The 27,551-nt window shown below is 34.0% G+C and overlaps 1 long non-coding RNA gene across 1 annotated transcript; it reads right to left on the bottom strand.

Annotated features, from left to right (window-relative positions):
- Nucleotides 1-1,135: 1,135 nt before the first annotated feature.
- On the bottom strand, nucleotides 1,136-26,641 carry LOC138838073 (uncharacterized). Its single transcript, XR_011375558.1, has 2 exons — nucleotides 26,573-26,641; nucleotides 1,136-1,229 (listed from the first exon to the last, which is right to left on the bottom strand). It is a non-coding gene; the product is annotated as an uncharacterized lncRNA (long non-coding RNA).
- Between the last annotated feature and the right edge of the window lie 910 nt (nucleotides 26,642-27,551).

Raw genomic sequence — 27,551 nt, 5'->3', positions numbered from 1 at the left:
CCTTGGAGTGAGAACAATGCCATTGGCTTAAGAAGTTACTGAAGATCTAGTGTAACTAGCTAAAACATCCTCATTCTCATCCTCATGTAGCACTGCAGAGGATTTTTATGAGCTATGTGATTTTTTTTCTCTTTTTGTCAGTCATGGGGCTTGACCTCTGGGCCTGGGTGCTGTCCCTCAGCTCTTCAGCTCACAGCTAGCACTCTACCACTTGAGCCACAGCACCACTTCTGGTTTTCTGGTAGTTTATTGGAAATAAAAGTCTGATGGTCTTTTCTGCCTAGGCTGGCTTTGAACCAATCCTCAGATTTCAGCCTCCTGAGTAGCTAGGATTACAGGTGTGACTTACCAGCACCCAGCAGAGCTATATGATTTTTTTTAAAAGGACATTTTTAATTAAATGAAGTTCGACTTCATGTTGTCCATTTTGCATACATGATTGTCTTTAATTCATCCAACAACTCATTATATAGCCATCCTAAAAATAAGGAAACAAAGACTCAATTCTTTTGATTGCCATAAGAATTGGTAAGTAATGTCAGGGGATGATGTTAAATCTCATTTTTTTCTGTGATGAACTAATTCTACACACATACACACACAGAAGATTGGGGCTGGGAATAGTAACAATTTACAATTCCATTTTGTACTTATGTATTTCATTTGCTTCTTCATATTCTAGTAGTCCAAGAAAAGTAAAAAAAAAATCAAGAAAGAAAGAGAGAGAGAGAAAGAAAGAAAGAGAAAGAAAAACAAGGAAAGCAAACAACAAAACAACAACAAAGGAAACAGTGCTACCATTTATTACAAGACAACACTATGTACTTTCCTACTTTCAGTGCCTTTAATAAGTACACATTTTGAATTGGAGAATGTTAATTATGTCAACTTTCCTGAATAAGAATTAGTGTTCAGAAAAAGAATTAAGCTTACTATAATCACACAACTAATAATGTCCAAATATTAGTTCAACTTTGGAAACTAAAATTTCCTCTGACATTGATTTTTGTATTAGACTTTCAAAATAAGTCAGTCATAAATTACATTCTTCACCATGGCTTAAAATGCTCTTACCACATACATACATACAAATTATGCTTGCTTGTGTACACGTTTGTGTATGAGTTGTCCATAATTTTTGTACTTTTGTTTACATGAACGGGCAGAAATGTGTGTTCTTCCATGTAGTCATGTCTTTTTTTTTTTCAGGAGCAGGATATTGAATTCACCTGTTGATAGACACACTTTAGAGAGAAAATTACAAATTTAAGAGTGCGCAATGATAACTATAGGAGAAAGACGCAATATTATTCTCAGGGGATCTACACTTAGAATAAAAGGGAGCCACCTGGAGGCTTTGTGGATGTGAAAATTGTGTCTGAGTTTGCAGGTAACAGCAATTCTCTGCTAAAATCATGGACTAACTAAAATGTCTTTTAGTTTGAACATTCTATCAAATAACTCAAAGGGCTAAACATATATAAAGTTATTTGGAAGAAGATGATTGTAAACTGATTTAAAGTACTTGAAGCAAAAAAAGCCTAAAAAATATTCTAGTAATGTTTCTCATTTAGTTTTAATTGGAACTTTTCCGTAGCAGTTGAAATTGTGGCTAAGAATTTTTAGATGTCAAGTTCAAGGTTATATATTGCTCAACACATAAATTGTTAAAGCTTTATCAAAAATAAATCCTTGCAAATATCACAAATTATATTCTGTAAACTCATTTCTAATACAATCAAATTGTACCATTTACTTCCTTTTTTCTATTTTTTCCACTGTGGCTTTAAACTATAGTATTTGGGACTTGGCCACTCTTCCTCTAGATAAACTGATACTCACATTTTTTTACACACCCATCATCTATAAACAGGCTTAAATCCCTTTGAAATGGAATTATTACAGAAAATATAGTGAGGTTGGAAAGGTGCTGTTGTTTCTCTCTCTTCTTTTTCCCTTCCATCCAGAATCCTAGCTGTTATGTCAGACACCCTGGGTTTTAGAAAGTACCAGGAACAACATAAAGGTATGAAGCTGGATAGATTATTTGGCTGGTGATGGATACTTGTGTACACTAGCTTTGTTATCTCTGCACTGCATGATATGAGAGTGGAGGACTTCCTTAATGACATATAGATGAATTTCTCATCCCACTGTTCACAAAGTTCATGATGCTCATGATGTTTTACATACAGTCTGCCTCTGGACTTCTGTGGCATTCTTCAGCAATTCTGGCAATGTATTCCACTACTTTCTCTGTGTGGCTCATATTCACTTCCCTGAAATTCGCATACATCTTTCCCCCAGTAAACTCTGGGATCTGGGAAAATCCCACATCACTCTCATGTGGTCAACAGCTACTTTTGTTGATTTAGAGATCACTCAGTCCTCTATGACATCTAATACCACTGGACATTCTTTCTAGAAATCACACTATGTTCAATTAAAATTATTCAATTCTCTATGTGTGGAGATGATTCTTTTATGCTCTCAAATGGCAGAAGAATCTAAGTATTATAAAATAAGATCCCAATATTTGTTATTTTTTTCTTCGCAGTTTTTTTCCTGTTTGGATTTATTTTCCTTAATTATTGTTTTTAGTATTAATATCTATCTGGGGATTGCTACCATTGAACATAAGATTAAAATACTTACGTTTTTACAGCCTGTTACACAATGAATGTACTTACAAAGGAAAAACAAAACTTTCAGACAGTTTATGGAAATTCAAGTTGACTGGCCTCCCAAAGGCAATAATGGAGACCTTCCTATTGGAAATGCTAAAGTCATCTCAAAAGAACTCTATATAATTGTTTATTTCGCAACCTGTTTCAATACAGTTGTAGAAAATTTAAGGAGAAGGAATATGGCTATTCAATTTCTACATCATGTGGTTTAGTCTTATACATGTTATACAGTGAATTTAACAATTATTGAAAAATCAGTAAGAAACAACAACCAGTTCCAAATATAAATAACTTTCTATTTGCACTGAGCTCTGTTAAAACATATTATAGTTCATAACATAGTGTAAACCTTAGGAGAAAAATACTGTCATTTGTTTCTTCTCTGCTGTTTCCGGTTGTAGAGAAGATCAGAAAATTCTTGCAGTCATTTGAACTTCTCAGTGACTCTTTATTATACTTTTGTACCCCCAGAACTTGCAGGACTCAACCTTCTTGTCTTATAAATTACAAGGCATAAGATCACAGGACAACATTTCAAATTCTTGTTATGTTAATTTGTAAACATTTTTCTCTCACAGAGAATACTGAATTGCACTTTTTTGTGACATAAATTATACTTCACTCAGTTCTTTTTTTCACTCATTTCTTTGTGAGTTTTACTCACTTTTTTTTTTTATAATTCTCAAGAGTTGTTTTGTTTTGTTTTGCTTTTTTCCTGTGCTATGCTCTGAACTCAAGTCCTAGCTATTACTAAACAGGAATTGTATCATTTGATCATGCAATCAAGTTTTAGTTTTGCCTTAACAAATTAATAACTAGACTTTAAGCCACAAACTACAGAGGAAGAGCAGAATATGTAAAGAATAAGGATATAGGGGAATACTTTTTGGCACTGTAGAAGGGGATAAAACTTTGACCAGATGGTAAGAGAAGAACAGTTGGTGAGGGTGTAAGTCGGAATAAAAGGACTGGCATATCTGAGAAGGTGTACAACCCCTCATTCTTCTGGGACAAGCTGTAGAGATACATGCCAGGACCCCAGATGGATTTAGAGAATTCCAAAGAAGCAAGCGTAGGCTGCTTTCCCATATTAAATCCTCGGAAGTTTTATGCCTCATTATAGGCACAAACATAGGGAAGGTCCCTTAGTCTGAAACCTCAGAGGGCAGCCTCATAAGATCAAGTGTACTTCTGTATGATGTGGACAAAACACAGTCTCTGAGTCCCTGGAAATGAAGAGAAGAATTCAGAATGAGTAAGATCCCTATTGTAGTTCTCAGAGTTAAAGTAGAAAACCTTTGAGTGACCTGGGGCTGCTCTAAAATGGTTGGATTTAGAGGAATTGATGTTAATTTAGCAACTGCAGTCTCTATTTCAGAGAAAGCAATGTAGGAGAAGGGACATTCACCAAGTATCCTTTCTCACTCACCTCCAGGTGGCATCTCTGTCTTCCTTAAGGGAAATGATAAAGATAAAGAATGCTCAGCTGAATATGGACTGACACAATTCTAAGCTAGAAGTGGTTCCATTCTAGGATTAAACTTCTATTACTAACAGTTCTAAAGATTAAACTACTATAGAGAAAAATAAATCCATTTAAATAATTTACATATGAATTTTGTAGACTGCTAAAAATATGAAATGAGCATGCTCATTGCATTGGCTATGACTTTTTTAAAATAAACTCTGTGCTTTAGTTTCTACATAACTAGAGGAGATATAATTAGTGTGACTTACATACATGGATGATTGTTACTAACATTTCTTTTACTTTTTGAAATATTCTAGTTATGCTTGTTGTATAATAATAAAAATTCACGAACTGTATTTTAGCTGTAAGAAATGAAGATAAGCCATAAAACATGATGTCTTCCAAGAAACTCATTGTTATCATTTGAACGCAACATATTTGAAAAAGGGTTGAAATGTGTAGAAACTCTCTATAAGAAAAAAAAATCTTGATTTCTGAGATTTATTTTGAAAATTCTGATCCTTCTCCTGGAAAATGTTTCTAAACAAACTCATAATTCAGCTTTTATCTGATCAGAAAAAAATTGCACAAAAAATGCTAAACTCGGGATATCTCAGCTGTTGTATTAAGAACATTGGCCTATTGCTGAATCATGACTTATGCAATACATTTACTTTCTAATGATGAAGGCAAGCAAATACAATAATCATTGAACTAAAAATAAATTCAATGGACGAGATATCAATTTAAAAATATATGTCTGGGACAAGCAGAAAAGGTCAGATAAGATGATGTGAAGCAAAATGAACCCCAGGATAGAGACACAAGTGGTTTTTTTCTTCCTTGCTATTGTTTCTAAGATATTTATAAGGTACCATGTGATTTTTTCTTTCTTTGTATGTCCCTTCCGCATAGTATAACCCGTTTTCACTGTATTTGATGTTGGTATAATTTGGGGAGGGGAAGGGAAGAAACAAATTGTTTAAATAGGGATACAAGTAGACCCATTGCAACAATGAGATGTACAAGACGCTATGTTGAAAAACGAACTTTACAATTTAGGCAGGGGTGGGGAAGTGGTGGGGTGGAGGGGTGGGGAGTGGGGCTGAGGAGGTGGGAGGGAAGTGATGGTAGGGGAAAAACAAAGGAGGAGGCGACAATGCTGGATAAGAAATGTACTCATTACCTTGCTCATGTAACTATAACCCTTTTGTACAGTATTTTCACAATAAAATTGAATTAAACATATATATATATATATATATATATATATATATGATTTGTATAGCTAAGGGGAAAACATTTTTACCTCATCTTCAAAACTTTTCTTACCTAGTTCTACCACTGACTCCTAAACTGTCATAGTATCTTTTCTAATAGATTTCCTGATTTTTAACTAAATAATGATAATGAATCTCAGAACAACAGTGCTTTCAATAAAAGGTAAACATAATGTCTCTGCAAACTGTAAGAAGATAGTAACTACTCTGATACTATTTAAGAAACTATTGTAGAATATTATTGTGTAACAGGTATCTATCATAAGGATGTTAGGCAAGTAGACATCTGATTTAACAACATTTATATATATATAGATGGTATATATATACATATATATATATCATAATTCCACACAAGGACCAATCATATACTGTTAGATGCAGTACTCAATGTGATCCACTTTATAAAATAAAAACAATTCTACTTCTGTCATCTACATTGGCTTCAAGGATTCATCCTTGAAGTCCACTTCCCTATATTAGCCATTGGCAATCACATCTATTTCCGGCTTCAATTATCACCTCTGTGGGAATGACTCCTGCTGCTCTCCAGTGCTTCATTTTTTGTGCTTACTTAATCTTGAGTTCCTTTGAAGATTACCCCCTTCAGTTATGCTACTTTCTCCATCTTTTGTCCTTGTTATCAACAGGCCTTTTGAGTCACCTTGAAGACATTGCCAGTCCAGTTTCTACCCTGATTCGTAAGATTATCTTTGTTGTATTTATTTCCTAGTTTTAAATTCTTTAACAATATTTTTTATTATTTTGTTTTATTATTTATTTATTCCTCATCAATCCAATCTTTCAATCATGCTCATCATTTGGAAGAGTTCCAAATTTGAATCTCTAACTGAACCCTTAAGGAATGACAGATGATCCATTCATGAATCTCTTTGTAGTCTCCAAATATTTTTGATCATACCTTAAATTTAGGATGAAACTCTATCTGCACCAATTGCTGTGTTTATTTTCTCTATTTTTATCTTTGTGTGAATATTTTAATGAGTATTTTAATCCATTACCTTTGGCATCCTTCCAATGAATTTCTGAGTTTCACATTCAAGCTTTTACCTCTATTTATAAGTCACGTTTTAGTACATTTACCCAATTGAATAATCATCAATTCAATTGTTTCTATTTTACAAGGAAGTATGTCTATATTGATAGCATTATTCCTAGACTCATTCATATTCTATAATCTCTCTGTGGAAAAAATATTGATATAGGGAAAAATTAATCATTGCTAGGTACACTGATAGAGAAGGAAACTGATACCTGGGAAAAGCCCTCTTTGCCTATCACTGAGTTTTGTATAAACATCCACCCATTGATGTAAGCTCTGTTTTAAAGAAATTGAGGGTTAAATACCTCCCTAGTAAATCCAGAGCAAGTAACAGAATTTGTGTGCTCCTACCACAGCAATTCTGTTCTCCAAAGATAAAAGACTTCCTCTGTTTCCTTATGTGGAAATCACATCATGGGTATAAACCTGCTGGTCATTGGTAACTGTCATTCACCCCATAATATGCCATACATACAAGAAATGAACATGTATACAAATGTTCTGATTTTAGGAAATTAATAAGTTATGAGCATAATACACAAAATAAATCCATGGAGTTAAGTAAATGCTCAGATGTGTGCTTGTCCTCATTAGTCAAGTTAAGGCACTTAAATGAAATGTTAAATCACAAAGGTAAGCAACCAAAGGGTGTGATTTTGAAGTCCCTTGATTTTTGGAGTGAAGTTTCCTTGGTGTTGCACATAGCTTCTATGGACTATACTGCCTATGGAGACTAATCTATTCACTGAAATTCCCCAATGGACTAACAAAATGCAAGCAAAAACCCTGGGTTCATATCGCCTCAGAGCCATTTTGGTATTATTTATTTAAGACATTCAGTGTTCTTTTTTTTTCTCTTCTTGGAAAGACCTGACTTCAGATTTTAAAAGGCCCAGCAGGCCTTCCCTAGGCAGAGTCAAAAAAATCTGCCTGATACACTAGACACAAGAGATAACACTTGAGGCATATCATTTTAAGAAACCAGATCATCCAATGGGCCCACAAAAAAAACGAATCAATTCTAAAATGTCAAAATTCAGCCTAAAGACGGATACTTTTGTTTCACAATTTTAAATCAGTTTTCTAGTATGGATTAACCTATATAACACATAAGGTATATTTTATACTCAGCAGATAAAATAGAGGAAATTTGAAAACACACAAAGGTAATCCTGATTTAAAATAACAGAAAATTAAGAGGTACAGAGAAGGGCAGTCAAAGATTAAAGGTAGTACTGATTTAAAGTAGTATAGAAAATTAAGAGGAACAAAGAAGACCTATCAAAGATGAGCTATCAAAGATCTAATTTTCAAACACTGAAAATGACTCAATTAGTCAATTATCTTCCTCTGGAAAGAGTGACTTAGTTACATATTCCCTTTTTAGTGCCTAAAATGTACTACGTAGGAAATTTCATAGCCTATTATTTCTTTCTATAGTGTTAGCTTTCACTTGAGTGGGTTTGTTAGGGATGTGTTCCAGGGTGAGTTTACATAACTATAAAAATCTTCCTTTGAGAATATATTTTGTTGCAGCCTTTAGAAACAAGCAAAATCACTGATGAATGTGGAATTATCTCTTGTATCTTAGTGCATCTTAGGGGTTAAAATATAAATACATAATGTTTAATGGTTTTTTAAGTGTCTGACAGTAGAAATGAATGGGGGAGAAAATAAGGAAAACAGAGTGATTGCCTAGTAAAATAAAAAAAAAAAAACACACTCTAATCCAGAAAGCTTTCAAAACTGAGTATATCTACCACTTCGTTTAAACAGGAGAAAAGTGCTTAAATTTATTCTAATGTACAAACACTCCAGGGAGATGGGAAACCTTGTATTTCACAGAAGAATACAGGTAATAGTTTTCTCTGATGAGCTATAGTCCTTGAAAGCTAATTCATGTTATCACTAAGGTGAAAGCTAGGTTTTAGAGAAATGTAAGTATCTATGTATATGTAACACACATCCAATCAGAAAAAAGACTGAGTCCATGTGTATGTGTGAATTATACTGATGTCTGTTATAAATCCCTAACACAGCTCATGAGATCAATTAAGATGTTCAAGCAGCTACAAAAAGGATGATTGAGGCAAATGGTAACATCAGGATGACCATATGGTAAGGGGAAACTAGCACTGTTTGGACGTAAAATGAGAGCCATCGGAATTCCAGTTACAGCCATACACCACACAGCCAGGAGATAGCAGAATGAGACAGCCAAGAAAAATACTAGATGAAGATCAGTTTGGGCAGTGATAAAGACAAACAAGCTCATGTTTCCAAGTCAATAAACAGGTGGCAGGGACAGAAGGTGACCTTATTGGGGTCTGCTCTTGGTTCCCTCCCCTAAAACCAGGAGGCTCATGTGGTATATGTCAGGGCCAGGTATTTGTCAGAAAGGTAGCTCCTACGCTTTTAAGTAATGATAGAATCTATGTGGGAAGTATTTCGCTAAGGGGAGAGTGATTTCTTAAATGACACTGACAAAGGTTGTATGTCTCCTGCTTTTCTGAGGAACAGAGCACATTATTTGTGTTGTTCTCTATACGACCTAAGACATTTTCTCTCAAGGCTGCCCAGTGGGCTGCACAGCTAAGAAGCCATCATCACCCCAGGATACCACAGTCCTTGGCAAACTTAGCTCACCTAGAAATGCATTATCAGGTGATAACAGCTTGGCTGGCTCATGTTACCCCAGTAGTAAATTTTAAAAGGTTTTCCTTTTTGAGGTTTTCTTCAAACTGCTGAACTCTGATAGGCAATTTAGCTGAACTTTTCACAGCAGTCCTAAATCTATATTTCCTAGTGATTCTATCATATGTCGAAAGGAATACACTTTGAAAACCGTCATCAATTAAGGAAATTGAAACATCAGACATTCAACCTTGATTTCAGACGGAATATATCCTTTGGCATATACATTAATCTTTTGGTTCACAAACAAGGAAGCCAATTAAAATATAGTTGAGCTGTCTGAAGTTAAACAGGAATTCCAAATCTGGAGAATATTTGGGGGTAAAATAAATAAATAAACATTGATTTTTCAAATAATATAGAAGCATAAAATTATCATTTTTAAATAACAAGTTTTAAATCAGGATAGAGAATTTTGTATATATATATGACATTAGGCATATAATTTTCTACAAATGGAATCTCATGTCTTCTCACTAGACATAACTGATCTCTGGTAAATTTGTTGTAAGTAGCAAATGATAATTATATAGACATAATACATTTCATGGAATATTTTCTATGTAAGGAAAACATCTTAGTTATTTTTATCATCCATACTATTATGAAACTGAAATAACTGTTATGAAGATGAATAGAATATTTTCCAGGAAAAAAAACCAAGAAAGATGGCTCTTATATTTCTGTGTTTAATAATCACTCAAATGGCTGGGTGACAGTGGCTCATACTTATAATCTTAGTTACTGAGGAGGCTGAGATCTGAGGATCCTGGTTTGAAGCCAGCCTGAGCAGGAAACTCAATGGGACTATTCTCTCCAGTTAATCATGAAAAAGCCAGAAGTAGAGCTGTGGCTCAGGTGATAAAGCATTATCCTTAATCACAATCATACTCAAACTCTGATTCAAGGAACAAGACCAGCACACACACACACACACACACACACACACACACACACACACACACACACACACACACACACACACGCATGCTTGCTTGCTTATACAAATGATAATTGGGAGTCTGCCTCTAAAGACTTAAACTGTTTGTTTGTTTTACATAAGGCCCTCCAGTGATTCTGATACAGGTGACTAGACTCTGAGATACACTGAAGAAAACACTTCCTTCATAGGAATGCTGACAAAGGAACCTAACTACTATAATCAATGATTGGAAATACCTAGTTTGGTCTTGATGTCATTTATGCTATTTCTCGAGGCTATACAATATAAGCATCAGCTAAAAGCCATCTAAGTTTATAACTTCTTTATAGAAGTTTCTAGGTGCAATATAAATGAATTCGTATGCTAATAATTTATCCATTACTGTAACAAATATTAAAGATAATTTCTAAAGGGAAAAGCTTTATTCTGGCTTACATTTATAAAACTTCTAGTCCATAATTGATCTGCTTTTGGCCCTGAAGTGAGAAAATACATGCCAATAAGAACCATGTTTGTGTAGATTGCTCAAAGCATGGTAGGGAAGGAGAGAGGAAGAGGAAAGGAATTGGATACTAATATCAACTTAAAGAATGCAATTTTGTGGTTTTCTTTTGCTTTTGAATATTTTATTTTCTTAAAGTAGTTGTACAAAGGAGTTTCCATTCGACAAAGCAGTTTATGAATACAGTATGACTTCATCAACATTATTCTTTTCAACATTCTCACACACCTCTCTCAAACTACCCTTTCCCTCACTTTCCTTGAATTTTTAGGGTATGGATTGACTTTTTTGCATTTATCAGTTTATGAATACAATGCAACTTGATTTTGACTTTCACCCCTTTTTCCATTACATCCCAATAACCTAATGGAAAGGTTCCCATTTTCCACATTTTTCCTTGGGGAAACATTTATGTAAACCTTCGCAAAACACTCATCTTTTAAATTATTTTCATTTTGATTTATTTATTTTTGATTACTTTCTAGACTGTAAAAGCATGGTACTACATTTTGACGCTAAATTAATAATTGAGGTGGTCCTACCTCAACTTACCAAATGCTGTAATTTTAAGGATTTGCCACCATGCCTGGCTTGAAATTATCTTGTACAATACGTTCATTCAATTATATCACCTGAAGTATCACTTAGACACTGTCCTAGATTATAGAGTTACAGGGATGAAGGTACATTGTTCCTTTTCTTTAAAAAAAATGTAAGGATCAGGGCGCTTGTGGCATGACTGTAATCCTACCTACTCAGGGGGCTGAGATCTGAGGATTGAGGTTTGAAGCCAGCTGGAGCAGCAAAGTCTGAGTGACTCTTATATCTAATTAACTACCAGAAAACTGAAAGTAATAGTCTGGCTTAAAGTGGTAGAGCACTAGCCTTGAGCAAAAAAGCTCAGAGACAGTGCTCAGGCCCTGAGTTCAAGCCCTACTACCACCAAAAACTCCAAAAAAGTAAGGATATAGTGTCCGACTTAATTGAGAAATGAATAAAACCAAATGCAATACTTTAAGAACTACAGAAGCCTAAGCCAGCTGAATAGCAATCCTAGTTACTAGGCAGACAGAGGCCAACAGAATAGCGTTTTGAGGCCACCCACCCCAGGGAAAATACCCACAAGACCCTACCTCAACCAACATCAGCCTGTGGTAAGGCATTTCAGTTATCCCGGCCATTCAGGAGTCTGAGATCAGAAACATCACGTTTCCAGACCAAAAAAAAAAATAAGACTCAAATCTCACAAGAATATGACATGGTGTCATGCACTAGCTATCACAATTATGGCAGAAAGCAAGTCATCCAGACATGACTAGGAAAATGCAGTATTCTGCTCCAAAAATAACCAATGACTAGTATAGAGTGACAGCCTAGCAATCATAAAGCCTTGATTTCAAGCTTTAATGTTGTTAAACAGAAAAGATCCTGATGCATTGTTTTCATAAGCTACTTTGTTGAATGGCTAATCCTTTGAAAAATCACTTAAAGAAAAATAAAGTTTGCTTTGACACAATATAGATATTACAGAACTATATGACTATTAGAGAAAGTGAAGAATGTATAGAAAGGTAAGACCAGTGAGTTTGTAACCTACAAGTGGGTTAATGAGATTCTTATTTCAATTGAACAAGTATTAATTTAATGCCAATTTTCTTTTCAAATTATTGGGCTACATAGTCAAAAAAAAGAAAGCAAAATATATCAAAGATTATATTTTCAGTGTGTTAAATGTTACAAATAATCAGAGTTGAGAAAACTATACCAAGTAATACAGTAGAACAAGCTTGCTTAGTCCCAGAACCACTGATATTTATGGTAGGGAGATAACTATGCTGAATCGAGTTTTTAGTAATATTCCTAGCCTCTACCTAAAAGTAACATGAAATTCTCTCTCCATTTCTCCTTAACTCATAAAGAAAAATAATGCTTTCAGAATATGAGATGTCCTAGAAAAAACAAATCATTCCTACATCAGCATTAGCACATTGTACACAAGATGTTAAAAGGGGAATTTAAAAGTCAGATAAATAGGGGCTGGGAAGGTGGCTCAGTGGTAGAGCACTTGCTTGGCATGCATGAAGCCCTGGGTTCGATTCCTCAGCACCACATAAGCAAAAAGGAAAAAAAGCTGGAAGTGGCACTGTGGCTCAAATGGTAGAGCACTAGCCTTGAGCTGAAGAGCTGAGGGACAGCACCCAGGCCCAGAGTTCAGGCCCCACTACCGGATACCCCCCCTCCCAAAAAAAAAGTCAGACAAATATCAATGAAGATACAACAGAGAAGGTAGGAAAGGGAAATAGTTGGATTCAATCTTGAATGATGAGTATGGTTATGACAGACAGTGTGATGAGACACACTTCAAGGACAAAAATCAATTAACTAGAAAATTCAGTGAATGAGACAATTGCAGGAATGAAGTTGAAACATACAGTATCTAATGAATCCTTTTGTGCTAACAGTGAGAATGTCAGACTTCCTTCTGAGAACACTTGTCAGCATTTGCATGTTTGAGAATAAAGGTAATATGGCCTATTATGAACTACATGTTGAGAGAAGACATCGACTGAAGCTAGAAAGATCAGTTGGAATGTTATTGTAGTAACATAGGCAAAACATGTTGTGAGATTAATTTGCATACCCAAAAAGGAATCGGACAGGAAGAGACGAGTAAAAGAAACCCTGTGGCAAAGTAGATAGCTTTAATGGCAGGAAAATAGTAGGAATGTGTGCCTCGACTGAATGACTTGGCAAAGTTGATTTAATGAATGAAATAGGAAACACATAAGGGACATATCTCACGGTAGAGGGGAATAGAAAGAACAATTATTTCTATTCTGGTGTCTAGGAAACATTTATGTGAAAATGGTCAAAAATTTACAGGAAATACTGATCAAACACTCACCAAATAGACACAAAACCATGGTGAGTGAAATAGACTCACACACAAACCCGAAGTTTAGAATTAAAAGTATGTGATGAGGAATAGAAGTTATGCTTATAGAGTAATCAAAGCTATCATATACTTGAAATGCAAAAACAGTGTAGTAAATCCACACAGAAGTTTGATGCTCCTCATTCAGAGTCTTTGAGTAGAAAAGCATGTGGAAAAAGTTTGTTGTGTTTGCATCTGGATTTCAGGAATACTATTTAACAAAGAATAATAGAGAACTTACATTATTGGTATGTCTGATCAATCTCTCTACAACATCAGCTTTCATTTTTATTAAAATAATAAATAGGGCTTAAAAAATTGAGAAACATTTTATCATCCTCAATGTCATGTTAATGTTTGAAATATTTTTGATCTCCTGAATAACAAGTTCTGCAACAGACAATCAGAACACTGCTTTTTGGTTTTCAGTTCTGATCATTACACAAAATAATATGAGAGATTTTATTGTACTCATAAAGATGTAAAAGTTATTAAATTTATGACTTAAACAATTGTAAAAGAGAGAGGATTTGAGATAAAGTAGGAAAGAAAAGATTTTCACCAGAACTGGGAAGGTGGCTCAGTGGTAGAGTGCTTGCCTTGCATGCATGAGGCCCTGGGTTCGATTCCTCAGCACCGCATAAGCAGAAAAAAAAAAGTTGGACGTGGCACTGTGGCTCAAGTGGTAGAGCGCTAGCATTGAGGTGAAGAGCTGAGGGTGAGTGCCTAGGTCCAGAGTTCAGGCCCCATGACCAGACAAAAAAAAAAAAAGAAAAAAGAAAAAGAAAAGGTTTTCACCAAAGCATGGTGAGGACATTATTTTTCTTTTTATACTTGGAAACTCACAAGATAATATGTATAATTTCAAAAATTACTTAAATGTATCACTTAGCAGTATTAAAAATCTCCTAGTTCAAGGTACTGAAGTAGTATGCTTACTTTACATTAGTAAATGGAAATATATAGAGATAGAATGAGTTAAAACAGAAAAGAGAATTGATAAGTGATTTTAAGTAGAGGAAAGGCTTAAATTTACACTTATAACACTTATAATGGAGATATAAGAGGAAGATATCACCTAAAACATACTGAAAAATACACATTTCATTAAGAACACTAAAGATATGTCAAGTATACATTTTTTAGATATGATGAAGTATAAACCATAGAGCTGAAAAGAGGAATATGAACCTAAGGGGAAAAACAATATGAGTGGAAAAACTGATACATAATTATTCTCTCATCTCTCAAGAAAATGAAGAGAATTTTAGTTATATAGGTAAATCATGAATATGTAAACATAAATTATCATGTGCTATATGAAAACTTTTATTATAACGTTTTACTAATGAAAACTTATATTATAAAATGTTTTCCTTATTCAGTTTCCTCTTCTTCAAGTTGCAACATAGAGACTTCATTCTGAAAACCAGCTCCTCAATCATTTATTATAAAGAAAAATCAGAGACAGAGACTCACTCTATTGTTATTTCCAATTTTAATTCTAACTTATAGAAGATGAATTTTGTAGAATTTATCTATTTATAATTAATACTGGAACACCACATGAATTATCTAGTTCTTAAATCTTAAATATGAATGAAATCTAAGAATCTCCAGATATATGGGAAAATACAACAAAATGGAAAGTAATGTGAAATCAAAAAAACATTAGAACTGATCTTTGATGAATAAAAGTTATTTTTAGGAATAGAAAACAGAACAGAAATAGATATCACTTTTATAAATATTTGTTGTTTTTAAGAAGTCATGACAGTCATAGAGCAAAAAGAGAACTATAAAAAGGATTAATAATTAAGCATGAAATGTTGTTAGAGTTACAAATGCAACTTGGACAGGACTATCACTTGCCCAACCAAATGAAGGAAAGATTTTTATTTAGACATATTCTCTTACTGGACAAAGAAAATGAAATTTTAATAATGATATGAATCAGTACCAGCTTTTTAATTGTAGCTTTAGATTCTATGAATTTATGAAGTAAATTCTATAAAAAATTAAAGGCAAATGAACTTTAGAAGAGTATTTGATACCAAGAAATACTATTATCCTATTTGGTTTGAGATCCAACTGGGTAATGTTAGCCATGCAAACTTAGAATATTTGACTTCCAAGTAAATTGAAAAGTTTGCTGTTCTATTATTCATTTAAAAGAGAGAAGAAATAGGAAGATATGTGATATAAGAAACAGTGAATTTCTAACATGCCAAATGGACAGAATGCATAGATTATAAAAACAGCAACAACAAAGTATGTTCAGATTGAATAGAAATAACTAGAATGGTAGTAGAAAGTTTCTGATGCATAGAATATTCAAAAGAGAATTATTGGCATGTTAAAAATTCACAAAGTCAAAACTTAGAGAAAAGTTATTGTCTTCTCAATTAGAAAAATAATAGAAGATTTTAAAAATGAAAAAGTAAAGAAATAAAATTTTTGCTCTGTTTTTTGGTCAAATTGTGCACAAACTTAGAGAGTCTATTTGTGTTCTGTGTAATGGAGTTCAATTTCTGGTAACATAAAATATTTGTAAAGTTAACCAAGAAAGCAAAATATCGGATAAAGCCTTAGTGAATAATTGGAAGCTTAAAATGCTTTAACACAATATAATATATTTTATATGAAATCTATGATGTTTATTCCTATTAAAGCATAGCTAGTGAAATTAAATAACAAATAAAGAACTGGCTCTACATTTCAGTAGCAGAAATATGTTAGTAGCTAATGAAATAATGTATATATAACATGCAGTTTGATAGCATTAATAATGTAATTATTTTGTGAAGCTAGCATATGTTATATGATGTATTTGTAAATACTCTGCATCATATAAAATATGTACAATGTGTCAACATTGCTACATTTGGTTTTCCATCTATTTTCATCTTTTCTGACCACAACTTCCTTCATTTGTAAAATACTAACTAGGGAGGGAAAACTTGGAAGAAAATGAAGGAAGAGGTAATATTGTTAAAAAAATGTACTTATTACCTTATGTAACTGTAACACTTCTGTACTCCACCTCTACAATATAAGTAAATTCATAAATTTAAAAAATACTAATTAAACTAATTTGATTATTTTTAAGATTGGAATCATTTTAATTTTAAGACAAGAGCTGTGAAATTTATTTTCACAAATTATAAAAACATCTAATTATTGTTTTCTATGTAGTGACAAGTTACATTTATTATTGACTGAATTTTGCCAATTAACCAGAATCATCAACTATGTTGAAACTTACATGATTAATGATTTTAGTTTTAATTTCTTAAATCGACATATTATTGAGAAATAAACATAAACCAGGATAGTAAAATTCTTACTTAATTTTGATAATTTTAACAATCGATTACAAAAACTTGATAGATCTATTCAACATTTGGAAGACACCATCAGAAGGCCTAATCTGAGGATAATGGGTATAGAGGAGCACCTAGAGACCGAAGTTAATGATCTAGGAAATTTACTTAACAGGATCCTAGCAGAGAACTTCCCAAACATGCCTAGATAGGCCTATTCAGATATAAGAAGCTTTTAGAACCCCAAATAGATCAGACCAGAATAGGAAATCCCATCCTCACATAATAATCTGCACAGGATCAATTCAGACCAAGGTAAGGATCCTTAAAGGTGTCAAGGAGAAAAGATTAATCACCTATAAAGGGAAACAATTAGAATATCCTCAGATTTCTCAGTAGAGACAATTAAAGCAAGAAGAGCCTGGAATGATGTATGCCATGCTCTAAAGACAAACAACTATCAACCAAGAATACTGTACCCAGCTAAACTCTCCTTCATAAAGGAAGGTCAAATAAAAACCTTCCATAGCAAAGAAAAACTGAAACATTCATCTCCACCAAAACAGCCCTACAAAAGATACTTAAAGATATCCTAAACATAGAAAACCAACAATACCATAATAAGGGCCAAGAAACCACACCCAAACTGAGAATCCAAGAACCATAGGAAGAACCCTGTTGTTGCAGCCTCTAAGAAGATGGATAACATGGCAGGAACTACCAAACACCTCTCAGTCCTAACTCTCAACATTAATGGACTTAACTTTTCAATTAAGTGACAGACTCTAGTTGGATTAAAAAGCAAGATCCTTCTATCTGCTGCCTTCAATAGTCACACCTTGCCCATAAAAAATTTAAAAAACATATTCTGAAAGTGAAAATCTGAAATAAAATCTACCAAGCAAAATGGCCCCCCAAAACAGGCAGGAGTTACAATCCTAATATCAGCTAAAATTGGCTTCAAATTAAAATTAGTGAGAAGAGATAAAGAAGGTCGCTACATACTAATTAAGGGATCTCTCCTTCAGGAGGATATTGCAATTCTAAATATCTATTCACCAAACAACGGAGCACCCAAATGCACCTAAGATTTTTAATATGTTTGCAAAACCAAGGCATAGAGGCACCACCAAAATGTGCCTTCACAAAAATCTAAAAAATTAAGACAAGGTTAACTCCTGATTATAAAATTACTCTTGAGTATGGCTAGGAATAAGAAATGGGGTACAGATGACATTCAAGAAATTTTGACACTAGAGTAGTTCATAAAATTAGATTGTTATGGACCTTCAGACCTCCTAGAGTACAGAATGTTGATTTCTGCTATAATCTGTACCACAGTTCCTAAAATAAAAGCAAAAACCAAAATCTTCCCTGCTTCTATTGCATTCGTGTTTAATATACATAGGGAAAAATGCAAAATATATTAAGGTCATAAATATATAATGATAATGTAAATGTACATAATGTCAATTTAGAAAATGCATGATTTTTTAAAGTTTTTTAAAATAAATACTGACCAATTACAAGAGATTGGCTGAATTTTGTGTCCCTCAATTTTTAAACAATCTCAAGTTCTATTTTCTTCTTCAGTTCTAGGGAAGACAGCATATAAATCATGCAGGTGATGGCATCACTGGAGGCTCTCTTGATGGTATAGAGCTGCAATCTGTGAATCATTAACATTGTTGTAAATGTTAGTTGTCAGACTTTCGATGTCATCTGAGACTTTACTCCTGCATTTTTCTCTATCTGCCATTGCCACAAGGGTCATAGACACTGTGTTGTTAAATATTCATAATATGGGATGCTATTCTTTGTTGGCTTTGGAAAGAGCATGGTCATTGTATCTCAATACAAGCCACTTGTTACATGGAAAAAGTAGTGTGAGTGGAGTCAAACCATTCTAATGCACTCCACCTTGCACAGAGTAAGGATACAGAAATAACATAGATTAATTCATTGTCTCTGCTTCAGTTCAGGAGCTCTCTTGTTGTAGAATTTGGTGAAAGATATACCTTTATAAATACTTTCTCAATATAATAGCATACATTAAATAATGTATCTTGTAGATTACTATAATATTAGTATACATTTAAATGCATGTTGACACTATGTAAATATTTCAGTGTCAGTTTTATGACACAGCTTTTGTAGAAGTGTGCATTTTTTTTCATGGAAATTCTATTAACAAATATCTGAAAACCTACCTTCAGTTTCTACTCTTAGTCACTAAATACACACTGAAACTGAAAGTATTCAATAGATATGAAGGATAAACTCATCCATCTATATTGGTCTATCTAAATTGATAAATATATTTATATATATTATGCCTCAAGTGGTTATTTTGATCTTTTATATATCTATCATGAGCCTATTAAAGTACAATCATTAAAATGAATCTGCTTTAGATAAGTACATTAAAATATATAAATCTTTACAAGTTTCAGAATCTTTTTAGCCTTTTCTATTTTAATCTATTTTGCTTATTATAGTGTTAGAAAGATAAAATTAGCTAAAAGTGTGCAAGTTGGAAAACTAGATAAGGGATGAAACTTATCATAATTGGATCGCTTTATTACAGCACCCTATTTTCTAATGTGCTTTCCTTCTTTTGGTGACATCTCTTCTTTCATGAATTCCGTATATCCTAATGCAGCTCCAATTGTCCAGGAACTCTCATTCTCTCACATAATTTTGTTTCCATGTTATTTGAAAGTACATATTAATGAGGGCTTTGGCATTTAATAGGTCAGCATATGAACTCAGGGAAAACTTTAATGATGAATAGAGAGCATTGTAACAGAAGGAGAGAGATAAATATCCATAAGACTATTCAGATAATGTCATGAAGAATGAATTTACCTACATTCATAATCATCTCTGAATATTAATGATACATTAGTTTGGGAAAAAATGAGTTTTTTATTTTACTGTTCTCAGTTATTTCTTTTTTTCTTTCTTTTTTTTGGTTAATATCCTGTTGTCATTTTTTTTTTTATTTTGATACCCTTTGTCTCCGATATGTTTATCTGATTTGGGGAAAGAAAGGGGATTTACAGAAATTGTGGGACAAAGGGTGAATATTAAACAGAAAATCAAAAGATTAATAAATAAGTAAAGCTTTTTTTCTGGATTTTACCTATCTAACTGAAACTACTATTACTGAAACTACTATATTTCTTCAAATTTCTTCAAACTCTATCCCTTCTCTGACCTATGAAATCCTTTCTGTAACTACAAATTAATTTTCACTTACAAACGATTTATACAGTGGGGAAATATGCATTTGATTTTACTTTTCTGTTTGGCTTCTTCCCTGCAATTTTATTATTTTTATATTATTCAGTGCTTAATGTGCACAAATACTTTCTTATGTTAGAAAAAACATTCTGCTCCATAGATATACTAGTATCCATTCACCAGTTGTATAATTCCAGTTTCAGACAATTACAAGGATGCTGCTATGAATACTCAAGCGAGAGTCCCTGCAGACATATGTTTTTGGATTTGTTTCTCTTGAGAAAATAGTGAAGTATGGAATAGTTGAATGCTCTGTTGAGTGCATATTTAACTTTTTAAAAACTGCCAAAGGAAAGGGGGAAGAGGAGGGATGGGTGAGAATCTTGGAAGGGCTGACAATGGTCAAGATGCATGGTATTCATTAACACCTTCGTTCAATGGCAACCCCTTGGCACAAGTACTTAACGATAATAAAAAATAATTTAATTAATTAAAAATCCATACTGCCAAATTGTTTACTAAAGAATACAATAAATATTCTCATCAAATGTGGAGGAAAAATAGGTGCTAATGGTTCACGCTTGTAATTTTAGTGACTCAAAAGGGTGAAATATTAATATCTCAGTTCAAAGCTAGCTGGGGAAGAAAAGTCCATGATACTTATCTCCAGTTAACTACCCAAAAACTGGATGTAGTGTTGTGTCCCCAAATGGTAGGGCACTAGCATTCATTGACCGAGCTTAAGAACAGTGCCTAGGCTCCTAGTTCAAGCCCCATGACTGACAACAAACAAATAAATAAATAAACAAATAAAATGTGTAGCAAAATTCTAGTCACTTTTTTTTTTATCCTTTCCAGTACTTGGTTCAGTGAAAAATATTTAACATTAACAGTGTCGCTAGTCCATGTTTAGTAATCACATTGTTATGGTATTATTATTTCTATGTTGATTTCTTTAAAAACAGAATATCTCTTTATATATTTCTTATTTATTGATAAATCTTTTGCTCATTAACTATGAAAAGGTTTAATTATTTTTCTTGTTTATTATAAAAAATGTGCTTTTATACAGTTTGGATTCATTGCTATTTGATAAACATTTTATAAATATTTGCTCTAATTCTTTTGTTTGTTTATAATTTATAAAGTAATATAGTTGAAAAAATATATTGATTGAATCGGTGGCCAAAATAGGAAATTTATAGTTTAAATGAGCTTGAGTATATGTTGAAAGCTGAGTTCTTGTGCTTTCTTGGTAGAGGTAGAGAGGTAGATGAAACCCTACCTAGAATTTGGTATGGTTATCAAGGCTGTTGATTCCATACTGGCTAAAAGGACATGCAAAGGTCCCTAATTTATACAGCTGAACTTTCTGGGAAGATCAAAACCTACCTTTCAAGCAAGAAGGAGAGCAAGGCTAGAAGAAGGGTCTGGATACCCAATTGTGGTTAGACAGGGACCAAACTGAGGTCCCAATTTCTAACCATTGAGGTGCAGGGAATATGGAGTTTGAAATTCCTTAGGAGCAGAAGCAGCTTTCACCAGGACTTTCTTATGATCTTACACAAATAGACTACACATTTGTGTAGTATGTAGAAAAACAGGGCAGCTTCCTTAAAAGCTGTCAACAAAATGTTTAAAATGATGTCCGTTTCTCATTGAATAGGTGTTAAAATCTTTTCATTAATGATTGTGTAGTTTATTTCATTATGCAATTAAATAAAATTTTGTTTCATGCATTTAAAAAAAAAATCTGAGTCCAAGACTTAAACTCAGTGCCTAATGCTATTGTTCATTAGTTAGTGTTCTACCAACCTGACCACACCTCCATCCTCATTTTTGAGGTGATATTTTTATTGTAGTGAAAAGTCTTGTCCATCTGTCTTGGGTTTTTTTGTTTGTTTGTTTCCTAAAAGTCTATTTTATCTGATTTTTAAAAAACAGCCACTCCAATTTTTCATGCTCTTTTAATTTTATTCTGTCATTTATATTCAAACATTATTGCTTTTATATTTAAAACATGTTCCTTATAGTCAGAAGACTTTATTAGTTATAGTCTTGCTTTTGTATAATTAGGTCATCCTAACTTTGTAGTACTATTGATCAAACCAAAACATATTTTATGTAATTATGTAGAATATGTCCACAGTTAGTTTCTCCTTGTTTCTTGCTCATCACTCCTTCTTTCTTTCCTCCTTCCTTCCTTCCTTCCTTCCTCCCTCCCTCCCTCCCTCCCTCCCTCCATTTGATTAAGTTAATATTCTTTTTTTTTTTTTTTTGGTCCGGTTGTGGGGCCTGAATTCTGAGCCTGGGCGCTGTCCCTCAGCTCTTCAGCTCAAAGTTAGTGCTCTACCACTTGAGCCACAGCGCCACTTCTGGCTTTTTTCTTTTTTTGCTTATGTGGTGCTGAGGAATCGAACCCAGGGCTTCAGGCATGCAAGGCAAGCACTCTACCACTGAGCCACCTTCCTAGCCCTAAGTTAATATTCTTAACATTTCAGTCCAAATTAAAAGTTTGCTCTTTTTTTTGCTATATCTTCTGTTTGCTCTTTGTGTGTGAGTATGCATGTGTGTCTTGATGAGAGACAGAAAAAATGAGAGCATTGTTTGAAAAATCTGTATGCTTAATGCCTTTCAGTTTTATATAGTTGATACTGAAGAAAAGTCAAACCTATTTTAAGTTCTGAAAGTATCAGATTTCTATTTCATTTCCTATGGATACTTAAGTTATAGTTGTAAAATTTACAACATATGCAGGGTACCAGTGGCTCACGCATATGATCTTAGCTACTCAGGAGGCTGAGATCTGAAGATCATGTTTCAAAACCAGCCCAGGCAGGAAAATGAGTGAGACTCTCATCTCCAATTAACCACCAAAAAACAGAAAGTGGAGCTGTGGCTCAAGTGATAAAAAGTTATCCTTGTACATAAAAGCCCAAGGACAGCACACAGTCCCTCTTTTCAGTCCCCAGAATAGCCACACACACACACACACACACACACACACATACACATATGTAAATAAATATACAGTCATAAAAATTAAGAATTTCACCAAAGAACATAATTTTTCATTAAATAAACTTACAAATTTTAGAAGCCCATAAGATGTTATCAAATGGAACATTTGTATACCCATGTACAGATGTTTTCCACCTAACTACGTTGTTCTTAAAATCATGTACTATTTCCATATGTGTTTATTTCTAGAAGCTAAAATTTATCATTATTTTCCTTTATTTAGACAATTTATTTTCAATTAAATTTTTTATCATGAAAATACTGTTCAGAGGGTTTACAGTTACATGAGCAAGGTAATGAGTGCATTTCTTATCCAGCATTGTTGCCTCCTCCTTTGTTTTTCCCCTACCATTCCTTCCCTCCCACCTCCTCAGCTACACTCCTCCACTCCACTTGGCCTAAATTGTAAAGTTCGTTTTTCGACATAGTGTCTTGTGTATCTCATTGTTGCAATGGGTCAATCTGTATCCCTATTTAAACAATTTTTTCCCTTTCCCTCCCCAAATTATACCAACATCAAATGCAGTGAAAAGAGGGGTTGTACCGTAGGGGAGGGACATACAAAGCAACAACAACAACAAAAAATCACATGGTACCTTATAAATATGTTAGAAACAATAGCAAGGAAGAAAAGACCACTTGTGTCCCTATCTTGGGGTTCATTTTGCTTAACATCGTCTTATCTATTTAGACAATTTATTTTAACATTTTTGAACAGTCTTAAAGGCTTAATGTAATTATATATAATATATATATATATTATTGTTTTGTTTTGATTTTGGTCGGTCGTGGGGCTTGAATGCTGGTCCAGAGAGCTGTCCCTGTGCTCTTCAGCTCAAGGCAAGCACTCTACCGCTTGAGCCACAGCACCACTTCCGGTGTTCTAGTGGTTTATTGGAGATAAGAGTCTCAAGGACTTTCCTGCCCCGACTGGCTTTGAACCGTGATCCTCAGATCTCAGCCTCCTGAGTAGCTAGGATTACAGGTGTGAGCCACCAGTGCCCGGATTAATTTTACATTTTTGTGCTTCATTTTACTTTCATTCTTAAAATTCATTGCCCATGATGCTAATTATGGATGAACAGAACTTTCAGTTTTGAAAATGATTCTGTTTTCTGATCTCCAGTAATTTTGTTGACAAATGTAATATCATCTAGAATCATTATTCTCCTGTACCTATTATGCCACTTTCTCTAGGTATTGTTAATACAATTTCTTACTTCTGATTTCAGCATGTGCATTATGATAAATACTGGTGTGGTTTCTTCAAATGCTTTATGTTCATAATTCTGAGGGTTTCTTTATTTGTCAATTTATGTCCCCTACAAAATTTAGGACAGTTTTATCTATTACCTCCAGCTTCAATGTTTCTTCCTGTAGGACTCCAGGAATATATTTGTTTGACAATTCGACATTGTTGCAAAGGTCTCAGTCTACAATTTGTTTGAACTGCTTTTTTGTTTAAATCCTTTTTCTATCCATTTCTTCTTTTTCTGCCATCATTAGTTTTTACTCAATGCATTGAGAGTTTTGTATTTTAATTATTTTAGTTTGCGACTTTCATATATCAGGTAATTGTGGACAAATCCATGAGACTTCTCTCTCTCTCTCTCTTTCTGCTCTCTCTGTCTCTCTCTGTCTCTCTCTCTCTCTTTTGTTGTTGGTTATTGTTAGATGTGGGGCTTGGACTCTGGGTCTGGGCACTGTCCCTTAGCTCTTCAGCTGAAGACAAGTGCTCTACCACTTGAGCCACAGTACCATTTCTGATTTTCTGGTAGTTAATTGGAAATAAGACTCTCATGGACTTTCCTGCCCAGGCTGGCTTTGAATCATGATCCTCAGATCTCAGTCTCCTGACTGGCTAGGATTACAGGCATAAGTCACCAGTACCCAGCAAGACTTATCTCTAACCAGCAAAAAGCAAAAGTGCAAGTCCTCGAATTCAAGCCCAGTGTGTATATACATCCTCATATAAATTGCTTCTCTGAATTTTATCTGCTGTACAATAGCAGTAGTTTTGTCTATTAGTATTTTTAGGTAGCAATATTTTAGTCCTTTTTTGTTGTTATCAATGGCATTCATGAGTTGTGATGGTTCACTCTAAAATATGAGTCAAGATAACCTCAAATATTGTTTTGGATCTAATCAGTGTTTATGATCTGATTCTGAATATACAGGTCTTTTGGTGATTTGGAATATTATCTCTAAGAACATTGCCGAACAAAACATTTAGCTAAGGTAAATAAAAAATTAAAATCTACCCTTCCATTCAAACTGATGTAGCTATGCAACCATCTTGTTATATTTGAATGTTCTTTTTCTTGTCCAGGGATCATGCCATGAAAAATGAGGATTAGAATTTTTCCAAGGATCTGAATTTCAATAAGACTAGGCAATCTTGAGTTTATTGTATACATTTCAGTAATTTTCCCCCTTTGGTGGTCGTGGCATTTTAACTCAACCATGATCCCCACATCTCTGCTTACCAAGTAACTAAGGTTACAAACTTGAGCCACAACTCTTGGAAATGTTGTATTCTTGATTAAAATCTTTTTATTCTGAATGTACTGTAGTTTTATTGTGTGTGTGTGTGTGTGTGTGTGTGTGTGTGTGTGTGTGTGTGTGTGCATGTTTGTGTGCCTGTGTCTAAACAGGATCTACCTAGATATGCCTGACTGGAATTCATTCCTAGATATCTGGGTTCATAGAAGCATTTACTTGAAAGCACTAAAATCATAGAAAACACGCCTGAGGAAACTGGCTGTTCTCAGATATAGATAAGGTAGAATAACAATCCTGAATAAACTCAAGTAGAAAGATATATAATTCCTTTCAAAGAAATTTGTATGTCTTACATATATGAATGTATCTGTACTGCTCAGGGCCATCACAACCTCAGCTTCTTGTTTGAAGGTTAATTTTAATAAGGCCCTGTGGGTACCTGGCCCCATGTCAATTTGCATGGTTGAATAAATCTTCCTATACAAATCTCTTGATAAACAATTTCAGGGTTTCTCAGCCTGTGCAGTCACAATAATTAACCTAAAATTTCTGTTGTCACATAATTCTGTATTAGCTAAGGGGACAGGGAAACATCTGGACCCTATCATCTATAAAATAACTCTTCATTTCATGAAATTTCTATTGTTCCCCTCAAACCGTTTCTTCTCCAGATTAGGCAATGTCATTTTCTTTCTCCATGGCTCCTATTTTTCCAGTATTTTTCTCATATTCATTTGTTTTTACCCCTGTTGGATCCTTTTCATTGATTGGTGGAGCTTTATTTTGCTTTCAATTTGTGAAATTCTGGAAAAATTTAATCATTCAAATTGGTCTTATCTAGTGCTTCACTCTTCTCAACTCTTCTCTATTTCTGAGTTTCACAGGTTATGTATCTATTTACATACCTAGAATGTCTTCTTCTCCTTTCTTCCTCTGAGTGGCACTGCATTGCTTTTCAAAACACTAGGATTAACATCAACTTGTGACTGTAAAGGAAAAATGATAGAATGACTAATACAGTAAATATTTCTAGGCAGGCCCCAATGCTCACACCTACAATCATAGCTACTGAGGAGGTTGAAACATAACGATCCAGTTCAAAGCCAACCTGGGGAAGGAAAGTCTGTGAGACCCCCTATCTCCAATAAACTACTCAGAAAATGTCTGATGTTGCACTGTGGCTCAAGTGTCTGTAGAGCACTAGTCTTGAACAAAAAGAAGGTCAAAGACAGCGTGCAGGCTGAGTTCAAGCCCCAGGACTGCTCACACTCCTCACTCTCCAACCCCCCAATAAAAGAAAATACTTCCAAACTAATATTAGTGTTTTACAGATCCCACATAACAAGGATTCATCACTGAATACCCTCTTCTTAACAAGGAAACAAATTTAGCAAGGTTCTTCATGTTGAGATCTACTGCTAATAGAAGAGATTAAGAATTGAGTTGCTTATGAATAGATGCAGCTGAAGGAACAGCTATTCATAATCAGTTTTAAAAAACAACTGAATGGCTACACATTCTAGCTCAGAGCTGTGCTAAAATATGCAATGGTTGTGGAAAATTGAGGTCATTAGCTCAACAACACAGGCCAAAAGAGTACATTTTGCCTGAAACATATAAATAATTGTGGCAAAGGTTTTATAGGAACATCTGGCTGAAGAATCTACTTCATGGGAATTTAGAGGCAGAGCCTTACGTGAGTCTCAGCATCAACAGGGTTAATATTTCCAAGGAAGTCCAATGTTAATATCTGCAGAATTGCAGTCCTCCTAGATGGCATGATCAGAAAAAGGGAAAAAATGTTTTAAAAAATATAAGAATCTTTAGACAGATCTAAAATTCTGGTCTGGTATTGCCATCTTAATTGACCTCTTCTGTGAAGGA

The sequence above is a fragment of the Dipodomys merriami genome, unplaced genomic scaffold (genome assembly GCF_024711535.1).
Source record: "Dipodomys merriami isolate MVZ:Mamm:240054 unplaced genomic scaffold, mDipMer1.0.p SCAF_1, whole genome shotgun sequence".
Classification (NCBI taxonomy): domain Eukaryota; kingdom Metazoa; phylum Chordata; class Mammalia; order Rodentia; family Heteromyidae; genus Dipodomys; species Dipodomys merriami.
The sequence above is the reverse complement of the archived record's forward strand: the minus strand, read 5'-3'. Positions and strand labels throughout refer to the sequence as shown.